The 21,937-nt window shown below is 37.8% G+C and overlaps 1 long non-coding RNA gene across 1 annotated transcript in view; it reads left to right on the top strand.

Annotated features, from left to right (window-relative positions):
* The window catches only part of LOC139178021 (uncharacterized), a 229,430-nt gene that overhangs the window by 102,805 nt on the left and 104,688 nt on the right, over positions 1–21,937 (top strand). The gene's annotated exons all lie outside the window — the stretch shown is intronic.

Genomic DNA, 21,937 nt, shown 5'->3' with positions numbered 1-21,937 from the left:
AGATGGGGAAACAATGGAAACAGTGATAGACTTTATTTTGGGGGGCTCCAAAATCACTGCAGATAGTGACTGTAGCCATGAAATTAAAAGGCGCTTGCTTCTTGGAAGAAAAGCTATGACAAAACTAGACAGCATATTAATAAGCAGAGATATTACTTTGCCAACAAACGTCCATCTAGTCAAGGCTATGGTTTTTCCAGTAGTCATGTAAGGATGTGAAAGTTGGACTATAAAAAAAGCTGAACACTGAAGTATTGATGCTTTTGAACTGTGGTGTTGGAGAAGACTCTTGAGAGTCCTTTGGACAGTAAGGAGATCCAACCAGTCTTTCATAAAGGAAATCAGTCATGAATGTTCATTGGAAAGATTGATGTTGAAGCTGAAACTCCAATCCTTTGGCCACTTGATGCGAAGAACTGATTTATTGGAAAAGACCTTGATGCTGGTAAAGATTGAAGGCAGGTGGAAAAGGGGATGACAGAGAATGAAACAGTTGGATGTCATCACCAACTCGATGGACATGAGGTTGAGTAAGCTCCAGGAGTTGGTGATGGATAGAGAAGCCTGGCCTGCTGCAGTCCATGAGGTCGCAAAGAGTTGACATGACTGAGCAACTGAACTGAACTGAAGTAATACACTCCTACACTTAATTTAAGAAAAAAAGTAATGAATATTACTGCATGCTCAGATCGACTTCACTTTCACTTTTCACTTTCATGCATTGGAGAAGGAAATTGCAACCCACTCCAGTGTTCTTGCTTGGAGAATCCCAGGGACAGCGGAGCCTGGTGGGCTGCCTATGAGGTCGCACAGAGTCGGACACGACTGACGCGACTCAGCAGCAGCATCAGCAGCAGCAGCAGCATGCTCAGATTGTGTCCAACTCTTTGTGATTCCATGGACTGTAGCCCTCCAGGCTCCTCTGTTCATGGGGTTTTCCAGGCAAAAGCACTAGAGTGGGTTGCCATTACCTCCTCCAGGTGATCATCCCAACCCAACCCAGGGATCGAACTCAAGTGTCCTGTGGCTCCTGCATTGGCAGATGGATTCTTCACCACTGAGCCACCTGGTATGTCCTAGTACTCAATCCTTTCTAATTATTTGATTATTATCTATGCTTTTGAGGTTTTATATATATATATATAAAAGTGCATCTATATGGTTGCACTGATGCTTTATATCTATATAAAGCATTATATAATGTGGTGTATCCTTTCCCAACTTTGCATTAAGTGATATCAGGTTGATATATATATATATATATATATATATATATATATATATATATATAATTCCTTGTTAACTATAAATGATACAACTCAAAAGCAGCCAAATTAAAGAGATATATAGGCAGGTTCTGAGGAGATGGCATGTGGAGCTTCCATAACCTCTGTCTCTCTGAGATCCTAAATGTGTTCATCAACATGGAGCCCCCAACTTATTTTTCGATTGTCTAGACTGAAGAATCTGCCTGCCAATGCAGGAGGTGTAGGAGACGCAGGTTTGATACCTGGGTTGGGAAGATGCCCTGGAGTAGGAACTGGCAACCCACTTCAGTATTCTTGCCTGGAAAATTCCATGGACAGAGGAGTTTGGTGAGCTACAGTCCATGCAGTCACAGAGAGTCAGACATGACTGAACACTGCTCAGACTGAAGAAAGTGATGGAAAAATGTTAATAATGCCAATTAAACCTAAAAGTGCCCTGTGTCTACACCTGTTACATTGTGAAACACCTCAAATACAGAGAAAATATTCCTGTGGTATCCAAAGACTATTATCCAATCAGCAAAGAAGTCACTCAGGACCTTAAAGAATGAGAAAAATTCCAGGTTGAGGAATGAGTATAATTCCACTCTATGATTGAGTGAAATTCCAACATAATGCCTATGTTATTTCAATGTCATCATCTTATTAAGAACCAACATTCATATCAACCAATATCTATGTTGGAATTGCACTTATTGACTTAATAATCTAGATTGGCTATATAAGAATTTGGCAAAAATCAATAAAAGTATTTTGTGAGAATCAATTTGCTGTAAGAAATTTCTAATGGAGAGTAATGTATATCTTATTATTTGCAAGTTGTTTGTTATACATCCTGTATATCAGTTTATTAAACTGATATAAATATAAATTTATAATAGACCTAGATCTATATATCTATGTACATATCTATGTCAACACATATATATGCATATTCACATATTTTCATATATTTGTTTTCAGAAAGTCAGTGATTAAACATTTACCAGGATTTCTTTCTTATAAGATTTTTCCAGTTAATTCACAGGATCTGCCTTGTAAGTTTGCTATGTGACAAAATCTGAGAAGAATATACTTCAGATTTTTCAGAAATTGTTGCTATATTTTGATATTTCCAAAATTGTCTCCTCTCTGTTCCCACTAACTGCCTTTGCCCCAAATTTCAGAAAATTACTCCATCTTTCCTTTATCATATCTACTTATTATAGAATATTTGTCTTAATTATTTAGCCCATTTTTATTTTGTGAAATTCACCTTGTTTTCTAGACTTATCTTTTTTAACCCTTTTCTGTGACACCAGTGCACACTATAAATTTAATTGCACATGTTAACATTCTATATGTTTGGGTCTCATCGTTGAGTTTTCCTGTATTTTAGATTTTCTCTAGTTATTCTAGTCTCTCAGTGTCATTCATGACCATTTTCCCTGTTTGTAAGTGTTGTCTACACTATAAGCATTCATAGATATTCATCCCAATTGCAGCATAAAAAATCAACATTGATGTTTTGCTTGCTGAATATCATAGGCCCTTCCAGTGTCTTAATTAGCTGGCTTCCTGTGGTGTTGGTTGAGCACCATTGCAGAAAATCACCTTGAAGCTCAAGAGTTTCTATGATGATGTTTTTCCCTTTTTCTGTATTCATCTTCACTTTCTCTTTTTTTTTGTTTCCTTCATTAAGTCACTTGTCTAGGCAAATTGTCCTTAATTTTTCTCCGGCCTTTACCCCCTAGTCCAAGTTACCGTACTTATACTCTTATGAAATAGTGTTTTTTTTTTTTTCTTTAAAAGCATGTGTCATCTGTTATGGATTGAATTGTGCACCTCATCTCCATTAAATTTGTATGTTTAAGTCATCACCCTCAGGACCTCAGAATGTGACCTTATTTTGAAATAAGATCCTTGCAGAAATAGTGAGTTAAGATGAGGTCATACTACAGTAAGGTGAGCTCCTTAAACCAGAATAACTGGTGCCTTATAAAAAGGAGAAATTTACACACACACACACACACACACACACACACACACACGTCACCATATGAACCTGAAGGCAAAGATCAGGATGCAATGTCTACAGGTCAAGAAATAAGACCCCCAGGAAACCATCTGAAGTAAAGAGAGAGGCTTGGTACTGATTTTCCCTGAGTAAAAAGCAGGAACCAACCTTGCTGACAATATTTTCTCATACTTTTAGCCTCCAGAACTGTGAGATAATGAATTTCTGTTTTTTTTAGCTACCTAATTTGTAGTACTTTTTAAATGGCAATGAGCAAACTAATACATCATCATACATTATATAAATATACATTTATCATGAAGATTATTTAGTTAATATCTTATCTGCACATAGCAACAAAAATTTTTAACAGCAGGGGCTGTATCTATTTTATTTGCAGTTATATTTCTTATTATTGCATGGCATATAATAGATACTTAATAAAAATTAATTGAATAAAAATTCTATTCCTCAACAAAGGGTTTACTATTATAATGATTAGGAGAAATTCTGCATACAGTTTATCTATCAAATTATGTGATTGCAAATTCAAGGGATACAGGATTTCTTCTGAAACCCTGTGCTTGATGTGGGCAAAGAAAGGAAGCTTCTTAGTTGAGTGGGATTCATATCTGATAATAGGGGTCTTTTATTTTCACCTAGGCTATATTTACTCAGTTTGGGCCATAGCAACAGAATATGTGCAAAGTCTGAGCTAGCAGTGTGTGGAATGTGATGACAGCACCATATGGGGAAATGTGTGGTGTCTGGATGACGGGCCACATTTTAGTGCTTAATTTAAGAAGATCTGATTTTGACAGTAAGACTTGAGGATTAAAAAAAGTAGCCCTAAGTGATCTATATGGACCAGAACTGTGCAATAATTAAAAAAAAAAAACCAGCTAGTTGTATAACTCACTATTGTCTATTTTTATATATAATGCTTTCACATGAAATAATATTTCATCCTCATGCACCTAATCTGCATTATAAATGTATATTGTCATTTTCCATGTAAGAAATCTGTCCTATTTTTCTTTGTTTTATAATATTCATTTTGGGTAATTGTTCTATTATTGAGTTTAAAGATACTCTTTCTTAGCTATTTTTAATGGCATATAAATATATTTAAATCATTATCACAACAGAGTTTTGGCCACAGATTGATTCATATAAATTAGAGCATATGGATTAGCATAAGGAGTAAGACAAACCAGAGTTTATTCCAGAGAAACATATGTCATTTCCTTGTTTGGTGTCACTAACATTAGATAGATAAAACAAATTTGATTACAAAATATTTTTTTCTAAATACATATATGTTATATTTTTGAGCAGAATATTTTATTCATGAGTATACTTAACATATGTGTTCATATTTCTGTGCTGATTAATTGTAATTTCCCCCAATCCTCCCAGCATATCTATGTAATTATGACATCACTTGGTAAAAATACATTTACACAATTTGTAAAATAACATGTTTTAATCTTCCATTAATATACAATTTTACATATGGAAGAATGTGAATAAATTCAATTTTATACATTTAGAAAAGAATGAGAAAGTAGTTCTAGAAAGTACACACACATATAATAAACCACACACACACACACACATGCAGAGGCACACACCAACACACATGAAGTTATTGGATCTAACTGTGATGCTTTCGGAGCAAATTTGCCAAGTTTAATTAATTTTGCCAAGTTTAAATTAATTAAATTTTTGAATTTACAGCACAGTCCTTCAGGGATCTCAGTTTATGAAAGTTAATTTGCAATCCTGTAAAAATAATTTAAAACAAATTTAAGCACTCAAAGTTTTTCTCAAATACCATAAAACTTTCCATAATACATATTTTAAATACATAGGAAACTAACCATGAAGTTTAGTTTTATGTATTTCTAAATGACAGATTAAATATTTAGTATTTTGGAGATGCTTCAAAATAAAAAAAAAATCTTTAAAAATAAAGCATCCACACTCTTAAGTATTACTAGAGATTTTCTCATATATTATTTTAAGAACTGGTATGACAAAATCAAACATTCTGTTCAGAAATGTTATTTTGGAATTTCAAAAGGGCAGAGACTAGAAAGTTAAAATTTTATTTAGGGAATCATTTAAAAAAATTTAAGCATTAAGACACAAAACCCCCAGGGAAAAACTGCAAATAAAGTGAATGTCTCCTCTGGAAAGCCAAAGGCTTCTTTGTTCTCTGTATTATCCTAGAACCAGAGAATAACAGTACCAGAGAGATGAGAATTACCGATAGTGGTCACCAAAAGAAACCCACTGTGCAAACAAAATGAGGTCATATTGTTCTCTGAACTGTCTTCCAATGAACCTTGACCCATTAAGTTAAAAACTCAGAACTGGCCACAGGTTTCATGGAAAGGCCTGAATTGTTCTAAATAAAATTGAACTTTTCTATAGTTTTCATACTGAACTTGTTAATGATAAGAGACCATTTAGAAAAGGCCTTAAGAATGACTGTGCCCTATATACAGATAAATGCATCAACCAAAAGACATTGACAGGCTGGGCAAATGAAAACATACACCTGTATGCACTTCCACTTACCGTAGTACTCTGCTTGAGTTGTATGTAAGTTTTGTATGTAAATTGCATATAATTTTTAAATATTGTTAAGTTAATCAAGTTCCCATTATTGCTTGAAATTGTGATTTTCTTTTATTTTTTGTCTGGTTATTGATTGTGAAAACTGATAAACATCTTTTACTATTGTGATTGCATGTATCCCGGTCACTTTAGTCATGTCTCTTTGTGCCCCCCTGGACCATAGCCCACCAGGCTACTCTGTCCATGGTATTCTCCAGGCAAGAATACTGGGGTGGGTTGCCATTTCCTCCTCCAAGGTGTCTTCTTGACCCAGGGATTGGACCCACATTTTTTTTCTTTACCACTGGCGCCACCTTGGAAGCCCTAATATTAATTACTCACTTAATATCATTGTATCAGGATTGGTCAACAGAAAAATAATAGAATTCTGTATCACCAAAACTACCATCTAATAGAAAAACCTGTAATCACTTTTTAAAATCCAAATGATTATAAGAATTATCTTGAAATTTTTTGAAAAATACAAATGCCTATGTATTTTTTTCTCCAAAGCTACAGATATGTTTCTAATGAGCAGCCATATTTAAAAACAACTGGACTACATAATGATCTTTTACTTTATCTAGTTTAACTTTTTCTGTTTCATATTCAGTGCTCCAATTTCACTTAGTTTATGTTTTCCAATTTTTCCATCTCATCTTTTTTTTTGATGTTCTTTCTCAAGCCTTTATCAATCATAGTAGAAAGGCTTTTATATACATTATATATAAATAATATTATAATATATATATATATTTCAGAGAACTTATGAGTTTTTGCCCAACTTAAGATTTTGTGACATTTTGATTCCACTAGACTTAGTATGAATAGGTTGCTAGATTTCTAATTAAAAGAAAAAAGATAAGCAACAAAGTTTTACTGTATAACACACAGAACTATAGTCAATATCTTGTAATAACCTATAATGGAAATTAATTTTAAAAATAATATATGTGTATATGTATAACTTAATCACATTGCTATGTACCTGGAACATTGTAAATCAACTATACTTCAAAAAAAATACATATTTTAAAAAATGGCCATGCCCAATAACATATCAACGACTACTAAATGGTGACAAAGTGCCTTTGGTGTTCGTTTCTCATCAGATCTTGGTAATGGATTTGTAAAATGGAATGAAGCACAGCAAAAGTCATTTATTTCTCTTTTGCCTACTAATTTTTTTAATTTAAATTTATTTATTTTAATTAGAGGCTAATTACTTTACAATATTGTATTAAATTTTTTTCTCAATTCAGAACCAAAGTGAGAAAATAATTTTGAACAGACTTTGTGGAACTTTCTCTGAGCCTGACAAACTATAGGTAGGAAAAAAGATGCTGGCACCATTTACAACCTTCTCTTTGGCTTTCATTTGGTGTTCTACCATGGTGGTGCCAGTGGTAAAGAATCTGCCTGCCATCGCAGGAGACACAAGAGATTCAGGTTTGATGCCTGGGTCGAGATGATCCCCTGGAGAAGGTAATGGCAGTGGGTAGTCCAGTATTTCTGCCTGGAGAATTCCATGGACAGAGGAGCCTACCGGGCTACAATCCGTGGGAGTTGCAAAGAGCTGGACATGACTGAACTTTGGCTTTTATTTGAGCTTCTCCCAAGCTGACAGCAGGTTGAGTCAATTTATCTATGTACTTATCATTTATTGAGAGGAAGGGATCAAGAGTCTCTGAACATCAGTAAACACTTTTGGAATGGATTTGTGTGGACCCAACCAAGATGGTTGGATGGTATCACTGACTCAATGGCCATGAGTTTGAGCAAAGTCCAAGAAATGGTGAAGGACAGGGAAGTCTGGCAGGCTGCAGTCCGTGGGGTTGCAAAGAATTGGACACGACTGAGGGACTAACACTTCAAAGTAGAGGCAAGGAAGTCAATGGAGGCCCCAGAATAAATTATCATGTTTGTTAGAGACAGCAACAGGCATCCAGTAGTTTCCAATAACTACTGAGATTGGGAGCAAAGGATGGGGAAGTGATCAAGTCCTGATCAAGTCCTGCTGGGAATGATTTTCACCCAGAACACTGCATTGTGTGAGAATGAAAACAACAGGCAGTTACAGTTGTGATGATCCTTGGGGTTCAGGCTCAGTCAGATGGCCCTGGTGCCCTCTGGTGAGCTGGCTTTATCTAAAGAAATGCTTTGGTATCTGTGCCTTGTCTCTGCTGTTAGAAGGCTCCCAGAAATTGTCTTGAATCTTTACATCTTCCAACTTTCATGGACATGGCATATTTGAAAGAGCTTATCCTCTGGACCCTGGTTAGATTGCTGGGGATTCCTTCCCACACTTTTTATCTGAGAAACTGGTCAGTTGAAGAATTGATACTTTGAGGATGAGCTACCACCTACCATGGGTGTTAGCTGCTGGACCAGAGGACTTTTTTTTAGTTGCAATGATTATCACAGGCACTGGTGATCAACAATAAAACAGATGTTAGATTCTGAATAAACCAGAGGCAAGTTATTCATCTCAAACAGGAGAAAATATGCTAGAATTCAGAAGGACAAGAATGGAACAGTCATGTCATTAGATGAATGTAAATATGAATGTGACATAATACTTACATAATTTGAAGCTATTCAACTGTGCAAAAGTATAAATGAAACATTGACCTTTCTGATGGTCAATCTTAAAGAAAATCAACCCTGAATACTCATTGGAAAGACTGATGCTGAAGCTGAAGCTCCAGTATTTTGGTCAACTGATGTGGACAGTCAACTCATTAGAAAAGTCTCTGATGCTTGGAAAGATCGAAGGTAGGAGAAGAAGGTGTCAGAGGATGAGATGGCTGGGTGGCATCACTGATGCAATGGACATGAACTTGGGCAAACTCTGGGAGATGGTGAGGGACAGGGAGGCCTGGCCTGCTGCAGTCCTTGGGGTCTAACACAGCTAGGAGACTGAACAACAACAACTCTGATGATTAAAGAACAATGGGCATTTGGACATCCCCATGCAAGATTTTGATTTGTAATAGGTTAGAGTTCTTTCATTTATAAAGTTTACATATTTATCACTCAATTTTATACTGTCAATTTGTTAGTTTCAAAACTTAACAATTTCCTGAAGTGGTACTTTGTTGTTACTTTTCTGTTCTTTGAGAAAGAGGTAAATGTGAATTCCTTTATTTTTTAAAAACATGTTCCTTGTAGATGCTAAGTAAGAAATATTATCAACAATGGCATTTTGCCTTATGTACATATTTGTCAAAATGCCATTAAGTTTACATTAAAAGAAATAAAAAAAGAGGGATTAAAAATTAATTAATTTATTTTAATTGGAGGCTAATTACTTTAAAATGTTGCAGTGGTTTTTGCCGTACATTTGCATGAATTAGCCATGGGTGTACATGTGTTCCCCATCCAGAACCCCGCTCCAACCTCCATCCCATCTCTCAGGGTCATCCCAGTGCACCAGCCCTGAGCACCCTGTCTCATGCATCGAACCTGGACTGGAGACCTATTTCACATATGGTAATATACATGTTTCAATGCTATTCTCTCAAATCATCCCACCCTCGCCTTCTCTCACAGAGTCCAAAAGTCTGTTCTTTTGTGTGTCTTTGTGTGTCTTTCTATCTGTGTCTCTTTTTCTGTCTCATATATAGTCATCATTACCATCTTTCTAAATTCCATATATATGCATTCAGTTCAGTTCAGTTCAGTTCAGTCACTGAGTCGTGTCTGACTCTTTGCAACCCCATGAATCGCAGCACGCCAGGCCTCCTCGTCCATCACCAACTCCCGGAGTTCACTCAGACTCACGTCCATCGAGTCAGTGACGCCATCCAGCCATCTCATCCTCTGTCGTCCCCTTCTCCTCCTGCCCCCAATCCCTCTCAGCATCAGAGTCTTTTCCAGTGAGTCAACTCTTCGCATGAAGTGGCCAAAGTATTGGAGTTTCAGCTGTAGCATCATTCCTTCCAAAGAAATCCGAGGGCTGATCTCCTTCAGAATGGACTGGTTGGATCTCCTTGCAGTCCAAAGGACTCTCAAGAGTCTTTTCCAACACCACAGTTCAAAAACATCAATTCTTCGGTGCTCAGCCTTCTTCATAGTCCAACTCTCATATCCATACATGACCACAGGAAAAATCATAGTCTTGACTAGACGGACCTTTGTTGGCAAAGTAATGTCTCTGCTTTTGAGTATGCTATCTAGGTTGGTCATAACTTTCCTTCCAAGGAGTAAGCATCTTTTAATTTCATGGCTGCAATCACCATCTGCAGTGACTTTGGAGACCAGAAAAATAAAGTCTGACATTGTTTCCACTGTTTCCCCATCTATTTCCCATGAAATGATGGGACCGGATGCCATGATCTTCGTTTTCTGAATGTTGAGCTTTAAGCCAACTTTTTCACTCTCCACTTTCACCTTCATCAAGAGGCTTTTTAGTTCCTCTTCACTCTCTGCCATAAGGGTGGTGTCATCAGCATATCTGAGGTTATTGATATTTCTCCTGCAATCTTGATTCCAGCTTGTGTTTCTTCCAGTCCAGCATTTCTCATGATGTACTCTGCATATAAGTTAAATAAGCAGGGTGACAATATACAGCCTTGACGTACTCCTTTTCCTATTTGGAACCAGTCTGTTGTTCCATGTCCAGTTCTAACTGTTGCTTCCTGACCTGCATACAGATTTCTCAAGAGGCAGATCAGGTGGTCTAGTATTCCGATCTCTTTCAGAATTTTCCACAGTTGATTTTGATCCACACAGTCAAAGGCTTTGGCATAGTCAATAAAGCAGAAATAGATGTTTTTCTGGAACTCTCTTGCTTTTTCCATGATCCAGAGAATGTTGGCAATTTGATCTCTGGTTCCTCTGCCTTTTCTAAAACCAGCTTGAACATCAGGAAGTTCACGGTTCACATATTGCTGAAGCCTGGCTTGGAGAATTTTGAGCATTACTTTACTAGCGTGTGAGATGAGTGCAATTGTGCGGTAGTTTGAGAATTCTTTGGCATTGCCTTTCTTTGGGCTTGGAATGAAAACTGACCTTTTCCAGTCCTGTGGCCACTGCTGAGTTTTCCAAATTTGCTGGCATATTGAGTGCAGCACTTTCACGGCATCATCTTTCAGGATTTGAAATAGCTCAACTGGAATTCCATCACATCCACTAGCTATGTTCATAGTGATGCTTTCTAAGGCCCGCTTGACTTCACATTCCAGGATGTCTGGCTCTAGGAGAGTGATCACACCATCGTGATTATCTGGGTCATGAAGATCTTTTTTGTACAGTTTTTCTGTGTATTCTTGCCACCTCTTCTTAATATCTTCTGCTTCTCTTAGGTCCATACCATTTCTGTCCTTTATCGAGCCCATCTTTGCATGAAAGTTTCCCTTGGTATCTCTAATTTTTTTGAAGAGATCTCTAGTCTTTCCCATTCTGTTGTTTTCCTCTATTTCTTTGCATTGATCGCTGAGGAAGGCTTTCTTATCTCTTCTTGCTATTTTTTGGAACCCTGCATTCAGATGCTTATATTTTTCCTTTTCTCCTTTGCTTTTCTCTTCTCTTCTTTTCACAGCTATTTGTAAGGCCTCCCCGGACAGCCATTTTGCTTTTTTGCAAAAGAAAAACCCCCATTTTTCTTTTCCATGGGAATGGTCTTGATCCCTGTCTCCTGTACAATGTCACGAACCTCATTCCATAGTTCATCAGGCACTCTATCTGTCAGATCTAGGCCCTTAAATCTATTTCTCACTTCCACTGTATAATTATAAGGGATTTGATTTAGGTCATACCTGAATGGTCTAGTGATTTTCCCTACATTAGTATACTTTATTTGTGTTTTTCTTTCTGACTTTCTTCACTCTGTATAATAGGCTCCAATTTCATCTACCTCATTAGACCTGATTCAAATGCCTTCTTTTTAATAGCTGAGTAATTGTCCATTGTATATATGTACCACAGCAGAAAGCAGGATTTTTAATAAGCTTTCCTTTTTATATGAAGTTTCAGAATGTTATATTATACTGAAAAAGTACATATGTATCAAATAATATTTTCATGGCCAGTCACCGCATGAGCAGTATTAAAATACAGAAAACACATCTCCTAATGATGGGTAGATTGATACTACACAATCATTTGACTTTACAATGAAACTTTTATTCTCACACTGATAGTATTAGATAAAATTGATACTGATGAGTAATATATGCTAAGCATGACAAAGAAATATTTTAATGGAAGATCAGCACATAAATGCACATATTCACTTTATTTGTTTCAGAACATTCACTTTCTTTGTGGAATACTTTGCTCAGTCTGGTCTGTTTCCTTGTTTTCTCAGTGTAATTGATCTGGGGAGTCTGGTTTGCCATCACTCTAAGAATTGGATAGATTGGATGAACAAGAGGAAAAAAAGGAAGAGAAATGGAAGGAGAATATTGAAGTGTACAAATAGTGTACAGTGAAGTGTACAGGAAAAGGAGGAAGGTCATTATTCAGGAAGCAAATACCAGTATTTCATTAGTTTGAAAGCTTTTGTTTTAACAAATCAAATTAGTTTAGTAGGCAAATAACCTCTTTGGCAGAACTTCAATACCTCTACCTAAAGCAGTGTTTCTAAATAATGACCTTTTATTTAACTCCATTCATTTGGATGTTTAGTTGACCAGGAAAAGCTTATTTTCCCTTGCTCTTTTTTTTTTTAAATCAAAGAGGTCTTACCAGATAATCTGAAATTGACTCATCATTATCAGTTTTGATAATTTTTACCAGTTTTGTTCCTCCTAGGGACATTTAAATTTTGCAGAAACCAAACTTACATACATGTTGGTAGTACATGTTGATTCTAGATTTTTTTCCCAGCAGTGTTCTTTCTTAATATTAGAGGTAGAATGAAGGTGTGCATTTTGGATTGTTTATGAAGAGGCAGTGATGGAGTATTCTTGGTGCATGTGTGCTCACTTGCTTCAGTTGTGTCTGACTCTTTGCAACCCTATGGACTATAATCCATCAGGCTCCTCTGTCCATGGGATTCTCCAGGCGAGAATACTGGAGTGGATTGCCAAGACCCCTCCAGGGGATCTTCCCCTCCCAGGGGTAGAACCTGTGTCTCCTGCATTGCAGGCAGATTCTTTATCCACTGAGCCACCTGTGAAGCCCAGTGGAGTACTCTGGATATGGTTTATTTTCTATTCTTTGGTTCCTTTTGTATGTGATCTTACAGGTGGCTAAGAAGAGTTAGAAAATGTTTGTATACCTGGTACTGAGTGAAGATAATGGACTTCAACTGTAATTAAAGACCTTGACTTTATAAGACATCTTCTACAGCAACAAGTTTTATGGACTTAAGACACTTTAAGTGTCTTAAGCTGGAGAAGGCAATGGCACCCCATTCCAGTACTCTTGCCTGGAGAATCCCATGGATGGAGGAGCCTGGTAAGCTGCAGTCCATGGGGTCGCTAGAGTCAGACACGACTGAGTGACTTCACTTTCACTTTTCACTTTCATGCATCGGAGAAGGAAATGGCAACCCACTCCAGTGTTCTTGCCTGGAGAATCCCAGGGATGGAGGAGCCCTGGTGGGCTGCCATCTATGGGGTCGCAGAGTAGGACACGACTGAAGCGACTTAGCAGCAGCAGCAGCAAGACACTTTAATTGGGACCTAGATAAAAATTATAAGGCTAGGGAATAAACTTTGAGTGTCTGTCATACACAGTATATGTTCAGTACAAATACAGTCAACAATTGCATACACACATGAATAAATGAAAGAATAAAATAATATAGACCAGTGACTTTCTGATTTCAAAATACTTCTAAACTGTTTTCATGGATAATAATCAGAACCTCAGCATAGATTTTATTTCAAGTTAGATTTTGGAGTTCTAAAGTAAAGAGAAGAAATAATAATGTGCTGTGTGGTGTAGTAAAAGGTTAGAAGCTGGGCTAAGGGCTGAAGCCCACCAGTCTCCTCTGTCCAAGGGATTGTCCAGGCAAGAACACTAGAGTTGGTTGCCAGGTCCTCCTCCAAGGGATTTTGTCTTTCAAAAGGTGGACAAGCAGTTGATATAGGTCCCCACTCTCACCTTTGCAAGCTGGGCTTTCATGCCATCCATTCTTCCTTTTTTATTAGCGTGTAATTGCTTTACAATGCTGTGTTGGTCTCTTCTGTACAATTAAATGAATCCGCTATATGCACACATATATCCCCTCCCTCTTGAGCCTTCAGTCCCACCCTCTAGGTCATTATAGAGCACTGAGCTGAGCTCCCTGTACTTCATAGCATGTTTCTACTAGCTAGCTATTTGTATACAGTATATATATACACAGGTGGTGTATATATGTCAATCTCGATCTCCCATTTTGTCCCACCCTCTTCTTTCCCTTCCCCTGAGTCCACATATCTGTTCTTTACATCTGGGTCTCTACTCCTGCCCTGGAAATAGGTTCATCTGCACCTTTTTTCTAGATTTCACATATATGCATTAATATATGATATTTGTTTTTCTTTTTCTGAATTACCTCACACTGTATGACAGACTCTACAATCCTCCTACTGGGCATATACCCTAAGAAAACCATAATTCAAAAGGATACATGTATCCCAATGTTCATTGCAGTGCTGTTTACAACAGCCATCCATTTTTCCCCCAACATTTTATCACCTTCTCTTTTCTAGAGCTCTCCTGTGTTACCTCTCAAAAGGTTCCTCTTTGTTGGGCACTTGCTTCTAATTCAACGGAGCACGTGACTGTTCTTTAGAGGAATAGCATTCCTCAAAATTTAGAAGCCTGAAAAATTGACACTGCATACAAGGAGGAAATAAGATTTGTACACTGGTTTAGAAGTCAAAGTATGATTTGTGATACTTGTTTCCATGGGAAAATATGGTCTGAGGTTCATTTAACTTCAAAGCATTTTTGGAACATTATACATTGGTGAGTTGGAGATAATGATTTCAAATTTCAGATTTAAATAGAAATTAATTAGTAGAAATGTCTGCAATTCTTCCTGTAGCCTAGATACAATTATAGTTGTTTTCTTTCCTAAATATAAATTTAAATTAAAATAAACAATACTCAAACATCTTGATTAAATCCAATTTTCTCTTAATTTAAATGAAAAAAAATTTGTAAAGAAGAACAGAGTCATGTGGTTTCTGTAAGTATTTTTCAAATTATATTATTGCTATAGGTAATACGAGATTTAGAATTTTGTATATGTCTAAATAACAATTCATTAGGAGGACTGATACTGAATCAGAAGCTCCAACACTTTGGCCACCTGATGAGACTCGCTGGAAAAGACCCTGATGCTGGGAAAGATTGAGAACATGAGAAGAGGGTGACAGAGGATGAGATGGTTGGATGGCATCATCGACTCAGTGAGCATGAGTTTGAGCAAATTCTGAAAGACAGTGAAGGACAGGGACGTCTGGCCTGCTGCAGTCCATGGGGTTGCAGACTGTCGGACATGACTTGGCAACTGAGCAACAACAAATGACAACTGATGCTTGAAAGTTAAACAAATAGGAAATTTTTACATTCTTGCTGAATTGCAAAACAGGGGAAAAAACTTGAACTGAAAATCAGAATATACATGCTCCAAAAAAATCATTTGTAAGTCATTTTAATTCCCCAATGTTTTAGTTTACTAAATACAGGTTTAGGATGGTTCACTGAATATTGTTGAATTATGAAGATTAAAACCATAATAAACAACAAAACTTTGGTGAAATTGATTGGAAAGGAGAACTCTAATAGTAACATTTCCTTAGTGTGAAATACAGTGATCCCTGATAGGAGAAGTCCCATTGAAGATATTAAGCTGAGTTAGAAAAACAGGGTAGAAGATCAATAAAATGACCAGTTCTATAAAAGTACATGGAAAAATTTTGGTTTTCACTGAAATACAGTAATAAATAACAAAATTAAGTGAATTTCAGTACTATTCTCTGTACTGTAAAATAATAGGAGATGTGCAACCAATTTTCATTTGTCTCCCCTTGGTCAATAGGAACTTTCTGAATTTTCTCCCCCAAAGTTTATGAATGTGTGTGTATGTGCGTTTGATAACATTCATAGTAAAAGTTTACTTTTTCTTACATTTAAACCTCAGATTTGTTGGCTCAAATTTCCCATTTCATCTTGTCAACAATCCAGACACAGATTAATCTGGATACTTGAGATGAAAACACACACCACACACACACACACAACACATACAGGCACACACACATACACACACACACACACACACACACACACACACATACACACATACCCTGGATCATTTTTACTTAAACTTGCTGGCAGAAAGGGAGTGTTTTGACCCTGGACTCATAGACAGATATTTTCCTATGAAAACTTCATTCTAGAACTTGTGACATCACCTACTTACACACTTACTTTCTGGCTTCCTCATTTTTAACAGAGCAAAGTGTACAATCCTAAGACCAATGTTTGCTTTTCTATGTCTACCTGTCAAGTGGTAAACTTCCTAAGAAGCAGTGACTTCTGAAGCCACTAGACCAGAGCGCCCCATTCTTGCATTAAGTAGACAATGGGTTCAAGTAGATTAATATTGTTACTGTAGGCACAGAGGACAGCCTGGGGTTCCTGTTTGCACGGCTTTCTCTTGTCCTCCAGCCTCCAGCCCAGTCATATGGGGACACAGTGTATCCTGGCCACACCTGAGGGACACTGACCCTCGAGAAAACCCCAGTCTTACAAGGAGACAGCTTCTACCAGTCCTTTCCTCCAGAGACATCACCATCTTTATCACCCTGGAGTGTGTAAGGACATGGAAGTCTGTAGCTTTATGACTCTGGAATTTAAACAAATCTTCCCCTTGCCTTGTTTTTCAGCTGTTGTGTCCAGCTCATTGCGAATGCATGGACTGCAGCATGCAAGGCTTCCCTGTCCATCACTGTGTCCTGGAGTTTGCTCAAATTTTTGTCTGTTGAGTCAGTGATGCCATCCAACCATCTCATCTTCTGTTGCCCCCTTCTCCTCCTGCCCTCAATCTTTCCCAGCATCAGGGTCTTTTCCAATGATTTAGCCTTTCACATCAGGTGGACAAAGTATTGGAGCTTCTGCTTCAATATCAGTCCTTCCAATGGATATTCAGGACTGGTTTCCTTTAGGATTGACTGGTTTGATCTACTTGAAGTCCAAGGAACTCTCAAGAGTCGTCTCCAGCACCACAATTTGAGAGGATAAATCCTTCAGCATTCAGCCTTCTTTATGTTCCAGCTCTCACTTCTATACATGACTACTGAAAAATTCAGAGCTTTGACTACATGGGCCTTTGTCTGAAAAGTGATGTCTCTGCTTTTTAGTATGTGCTCTAGATTTGTCATAGCTTTCCTTTCAAGGAGCAAGTGTTTTTTAATTTCATGATTGCAGTCATCATCTGCAGTGATTTGGATAATGTTGTCAGTGCCTTTTGCTCAGAAGATGTACTGATATGGTGGATCCTAGGCGAATTATCTCCAAACATTGTCTGTCTCCTTTGCAGAAACTTTACTCATTTTGCATTTTTTAATGTATTACAAAAACAAAATCTTGTAATTTTCCTAATTATTCTCCAAGGCAGCAATTCTCATGTATTTTACTAGTTAGAAACAAATGAATAAGCTAGCATTTGAGGTAAAATGATTTTGCAATTAAGAAAGAATAAAGTATTTTTTCTTGATCAAAAATCTTGACTTTGACTACTTTTTCATGTTGGGGCACTGTTAGCAGGGCTTTACAGACAGAAATACATTTGGAAGTATGCATGACTCTCTGGGAAATTCTAATAAGATGATGACTTTATAGAAGTATAGACATTCATGTATATCTAAAGTGGAATTAAAAAACAACAACAAACAACACGTTGTTTATGTGAAATTAACAAATGCTAAGTTACTAGGTACAAACTCATATTTTCATGCCTCTGTAGCGCCTGAAATAAGTGTCAGTTAAGTCAGGCCACCATCAAATGTGCCTTTTGATTAAATATTCTTCTCTATAACCAGATGTCTTAGGGTGATGTGGTAGCCATGCTCCATGCCTTGCAACAGAACAACACGAGTGTAAGTAAGAAATGTATGTGTCTAGCAGTTAGCACTCACATATCCAACACAAGAGTTTAGGAGAGCATTTGGTTGGTGAACAAGCATCTTGCAGAAAACCTGCTCATATTAGTGCTTTTGCCTTATAGATTCTTGAGAATTTTCACAAATGCCTAACTTCCCTTACTGACAGATACCTATAGGGAAGCTAGCTCAGAATTAACATTTTGTAGAGAATCAAAAAGTCACGTGTTTCTTGTTTCAAATTTGGTAAGGCAGTTGAGCAAAGGGTCTTAACTTTTTCAATATTGGAAACTTGTTGTTCAGATACAAAACTAGATTTGGGGCTCTGTTAAAGATTAGTGGGGTCACTAAGTGAGTAGAGGCTGGCTCGTGTTCTGGTTCTATCAAGAGGTGGGATCATACATGATAACATACCTGGTGCTTTTCCAGCAGCAATCCTTGAAGAAGCATCTCTGCAGAAGGACTAAATCTAGGTGGACACTGGTGGGCCTGCTGGAGGATGAACTGGTCTTTGTAACAAGGACCTCATTTCTCTGAACCCTTGGAGCTTCATAAAAAGCTAAATGTTAATCCTGAATAATTGTAAAGACTAGTCCTCCTTGCTCAGCATGCGTGTGTGCTCAGTCGCTTCAGTTGTGCCCAATTCTTTGTGATGCTATGGACTGTAGCCTACCAGACTCCTGTGTCCATGTGATTTCCCAGGCAAGAATACTGGAGTGGGTTGCCACGCCCTTCTCCTGAATCTTCCAACCCTGGAATTGAACCAGCATTTCCTGCATCTCCTGCAATGCAGGTGGATTCTTTACTGCTGAGTCACTGGGGGAGCCCCCTTGCTCAGCAGTAGATTCCAAAAACATAAAGCTATGGGCTTGTATCTATATGACTTTGGGGGAATTGTTCTTTGTTATCCTTAAACTGAGGGTATGTGCTTAGTCACAAAGTTGTGCCCGACTCTCTGCAACCCGTGGACTGTATCCCACCAGGCTCCTCTGTCCATGGGATTCTCCAGGAAAGGATATCGAAGTGGGTAGCTGTTCCCTTCCTCAGGGCATCTTTCAGACCCAGGGATCGAATGTGCATCTCCTGCATTGCAGGCAGATTCTTTACCATCTGAGCTACATAATGCTCATCTTTTTCAAAGTTAACCAATGATGAGATTGAATACATTCATTAATGAGAAAAGTGGTTTGAAAATGTATAATGTGATACATAATTATTAAATACAATTAAGGAGGCAGTACAGTGTTTAATAAAGTCTAGATATGTAAAGTCTTTATTAGAGTTTTCACATTTGAAATACTCAAGTTATATTATTATGCATTCCTAAAATGCACTGCCATTAGACATTACAAAACAACTTCACAGTTTCCAAAATACAAGGTCATGAACCCATGTTCTTAAGGACAATCTCGTTATGCATCTGGAATAAATGTGTCAGAATTATTCAGTTTCAAATAATATGTCAGTACCAATGTGAAGATTTCATCACAGTTAACTCAAAGAAAGAATAATTTGCTTAAGATCGTTGACATGTGGTCCACTTGAAATGAGAGCTCCTCCATGGCATGAACTTTGTGGTTTTGTAAGGGGTAACACAATCAGACTAAAATAAGCCTTGCTCAAACCACAATCTGTAAGGGTATTTGTGCTTGATTTTGCTTATTCTGGACACCGCAAACTTGATTTTAATGGTTAGGGAGTTTCCACTCATTCTTAAGCAAAATGGGAGCATCAGTTCAGTTCCGTTCAGTTGCTCAGTTGTGTCAGACTTTTTGTGACCCCATGAATTGCAGCACGCAAGGTCTCCCTGTCCATCACCAACTCTCGGAGTCCACCCAAACTCATGTGCATCGAGTCGGTGATGCCATCCAGCCATCTCATCCTCTGTCGTCCCCTTCTCCTCCTGCCCCCAATCCCTCCCAGCATCAGGGTCTTTTCCAATGAGTCAACTTTTCGCATGAGGTGGAAAAAGTACTGGAGTTTCAGCCTCAGAATCAGTTTTTCCAATGAACACCCAGGACTGGTCTCCTTTAGGATGGACCGGTTGGATGTCCTTGCAGTCCAAGGGACTCGAAAGAGTCTTCTCCAACACCACAGTTCAAAAGCATCAATTCTTTGGCACTCAGCTTTCTTCACAGTCCAACTCTCACATCCATACACGACCACTGGAAAAACCATAGCCTTGACTAGACGGACCTTTGTTGGCAAAGTAATATCTCTGCTTTTCAGTATGCTATCTAGATTGGTCATAACTTTCCTTCTAAGGAGTAAGCGTCTTTTAATTTCATGGCTGCAATCACCATCCACAGTGATTTTGGAGCCCCAAAAAGTAAAGTCTGACACTGTTTCCCCATCTATTTCCCATGAAATGATGGGACCAGATGCCATGATCTTAGTTTTCTGAATGTTGAGCTTTAAGCCAACTTTTTCACTCTCCTTTTTCACTTTCATCAAGAGGCTTTTTAATTCCTCTTCACTTTCTGCCATAAGGGTGGTGTCATCTGCATATCTGAGATTATTGATATTTCTCCCGGCAATCTTGACTCCAGCTTGTACTTCTTCCAGCCCCACGTTTCTCATGATGTACTCTGCATATAAGTTAAATAAGCAGGGTGACAATACATAGCCTTGACTGTATACTCCTTTTCCTATTTGGAACCAGTGGGTGGATTCAAATCCTTGACTTACAGTTCAGTAGAAACACTACATGCAGCTTCCTTGGTTACAGGTAATGTACATGCAAGAGGTAGAAAGCATGTAACTAGAATACAGTGTCATAATGATCATATCTCTCTGATTTCAAAATTACAACTGATAGAGGCCCCATTTTCTGGATTAGGGACAAGTCTGGAATTTCTCTAGAGAAATTCCCTCACTGACTGAATTGTTGAGATATTGAAGGGATTTATTTATTCAATACCTTTCCAGCATCCCAATTCTATTTAGAGACTAACTAGAGAGCTCCTCCATGCTCAAGGGAGACCACGTGTTTGTCTGTTTGTGCTCTCATTGCTGTCCTAATGCATTCATCCTGCAAGCTGTCGCCATGCCCCCCAGGGGTGAGAACCACATGTCCAGGTTGGCACAGACCCTGCCTGCCTGGAAGGTGGAGGGACTCTTGCTTGGACTTCTCCAGTCAGGGACACTTGTTGATATTCACGTGTTCAAACCTTTTCCCTGAAGCACAGTTTCTTAGCCAGGATGGACCATCCCGTCTGGGCTCCCAGCATCAGCTGCTCATTTTCCCAGGACCAGCTCTGGCAGGAAAGTGACGTCACAGCCCTAATCTCCTCTCCTGCATGAAGTTCCCTTTGGGGGTCTTTGATGTCCTTTTCTGCCAACGTGGTTGGGATGATCTCAGTCTATCAGAGTCTGTTCTCATTTTTAACGATATGTTATTAAAACTTGGTGTTAGTTCAGAAACAATAATAAAAGCTTCAACTCCTGACAAAATACAAATTTTCCACTTATAAATCTAATTTTTAAGCATAGATGAAAGATATTGCTCTTGAATATTTTTATCTGCTGGATTTCATTAAGGAGATTTTGAGGGATTTGTGGGGGTGATGGAGGTATGAGACCATGAAGGGCAATTTCCCAACATGCAGGAAAAGTCACAATTACTTTCATCATTAGTTGGGTAATTTTCTAAGGGTAGATAAAGAAAAGATTCTGTTTTAAAATAACAAGAGTCCTGGAAATCTCATCTAAGGAACTGGAAATAACTTGTCAGTAGTTTTTGTTTCTTTATGCTCTAAATTCATTTTTAGTAACAGTGGAAGCAATTTGAAATGAAATACAACCTTTAAAGCAAATGAAGCAGAAATGAATGCCAGAAGTAAGTGGCAAGAAGAAATACAGTTCAGTGTGTTCTTCAGAAATCCTGTCCCTTGGAACTAAATGTTGAAAGTTTCTTATTCTTATTTTTTGAAATTTTATAATCATGAAGCTACCCATTGATATTAAAACTAGTTCTATCACACCATGTTCATTTGTCC

The sequence above is a fragment of the Bos indicus genome, chromosome 20, assembly GCF_029378745.1.
Source record: "Bos indicus isolate NIAB-ARS_2022 breed Sahiwal x Tharparkar chromosome 20, NIAB-ARS_B.indTharparkar_mat_pri_1.0, whole genome shotgun sequence".
In the NCBI taxonomy this organism is placed as follows: domain Eukaryota; kingdom Metazoa; phylum Chordata; class Mammalia; order Artiodactyla; family Bovidae; genus Bos; species Bos indicus.
This window is presented reverse-complemented; position numbering and strand designations above follow the sequence as displayed.